Genomic DNA, 2,363 nt, shown 5'->3' with positions numbered 1-2,363 from the left:
ATGGAATTATGCATTTCTTCTCATCTTATTCAATGTCTGTGTTTACTGTAATAAATTCAATAAAATACCCTTATATGCGTAAACCAAAAGTTAAGAATTGTTTCATAAATATTAGCTACTTCGTCCATTTGTCTATTTACCTAGCAATGAAATCCTTTGGAGGAGGCCCTCAACAAAACTCATAAAACCGGAAATGACGTGATTGCTAAGCAACAAGCTCATGCATAATCATGAATATTCAGTAACACCTGTTCTAATTAGACTAACAATAAAATCTTTTTGGTCGATTTTGTCAAAACTGAGCAAAAAGTTTTTATTGTTAGTCTAATTAGAACAGGTGTTACTGAATATTCATGATTATGCATGAGCTTGTTGCTTAGCAACCACGTCATTTCCGGTTGTATCAAATTTGACATCCTTTGGAGGAGGCCCTCAACAAAAAACATAAAACCGGAAATGACGTGATTGCTAAGCAACAAGCTCATGCATAATCATGAATATTCAGTAACACCTGTTCTAATTAGACTAACAATAAAATCTTTTTGGTCGATTTTGTCAAAACTGAGCTAAAAGTTTTTATTGTTAGTCTAATTAGAACAGGTGTTACTGAATATTCATGATTATGCATGAGCTTGTTGCTTAGCATCCACGTCATTTCCGGTTGTATCAAATTTGACATCCTTTCGAGGGCGCCATCAACAAAAACATAAAACCGGAAATGATGTAAATTTCGTAACTTGTTGGTATCAAGTAAAATATATTTGGAAATATTAGTGTTTATAAGATATAGTACCGTAGCCTATAATAGTGGTATATTTGATTCGAATTGATTTATAATATATTTAATTCGATTATATACTGATTAACATCATGAACTAAATTATTATTAATGGAATTACGACAAAGGAAGTACACACAGTGATGTATTATAAATAATAACTTTTATTTCTTACATTCTCGCAAATGTTACATCAGAACGATATAAACCTGTTATAAATAAAACATAAAGATTGATAATATACTATAATATTTATAATCCATTTCGCCTAATTATATTAAGTGTGTAGTATCGTTCGAGGATTACAAAAGAAACATAATTTGTAAATTTAATTAAATTCTGATGATCCAGTGGTATAAAACCTAATAAGTATTCGCGCGCTGTTATTTGCAGAAAACCACACAAATCTGGCTGTTGATAGTACACTGTGTTCCGGCAATTTAATACTCATCGTGTTCCTCGCACTTCTTGATGTATTGGTAAATTTGACCTAAAACACTGAAATAAAACAGAACTAGTGAGAAATACATTCAAAATATTTTCTTTTCGGCATCTGTGTTAAGTAGGCCTATATGGCCTAAGTATAAAGCTCATTAGATTAAAAACACTTTTTGGTAACATTACGATATTCATACTCTAATGAGCTATAGGAATACAAATTCAAAAACATATATTTGATTGTTTAATTGATTCAATAAGTGTACAAGTTAATAAAACGTTACTTTAATATGAGTGGGTACGCTCCCCCACCGCCCCACCCCCAACTCTAAAAAGGTCCACATTTTTAGGACAGTCAAAAATGTCCAGAATACAAAAGAGGCCTATATTATTTTTTTTGATAAAATTTGAAAGCAAATATTAAATCTTAACATTTTAACCAATACTCTATCGGAACCCCTGTATACCAAAGCCGCGGTTCAACCAACTCTTCCCATTCACCCCATTATTATAGCAACCTGCAAGATGCTTTAGATTTTCTGTACATTGTATCCTCATTTATATGTATTTATAATTTATATATATATATACCTGTCTCTTATACACATCTAGATGTGTATAAGAGACAGCATATATCCCAAAATTACGTTATATTCATGCACCGAAGTAGAAAGCTTAACTTAATAATTTTGATATGTTTTATGTTTTTTGTTGAATGGTTTTTAATGATATTACAGTCTAATATGACCACAACATTAGGAAGTCCTCTCCTTTAAACTTCTAACCTTCTAAACTTTGCGTATCTCAATATACATTTCCTTAAATCAAGGAAGTCCACTCGTTAAATTAGTATATATAGGATATACAGAATTTTGTCTGTCAATCTCAGATATCCAAATTTTAGGAAATTACGTTTTATGCATGCACCGACATGAGAACTTTAACCTAATAATTTTGGTATATATTTTTTATGTTGTTTGTTGAATGGACTTCTTTAATAATAATATTACAGTCTAATATGACCACAACATAAGGAAGTCTACTCTGTAAATATTTAGCATAATATTGTACAGAGAATTTCGATTGTTTATCAATATCATTATACACATGTTAGATCCAAATCACGTTTTATGCAAGCACCGACGAG

Source organism: Anneissia japonica, unplaced genomic scaffold (assembly GCF_011630105.1).
Source record: "Anneissia japonica isolate Jap-2015-1 unplaced genomic scaffold, ASM1163010v1 scaffold199_len4679917_cov187, whole genome shotgun sequence".
Classification (NCBI taxonomy): Eukaryota; Metazoa; Echinodermata; class Crinoidea; order Comatulida; family Comatulidae; genus Anneissia; species Anneissia japonica.
Note: the sequence above shows the minus strand (reverse complement) of the source record.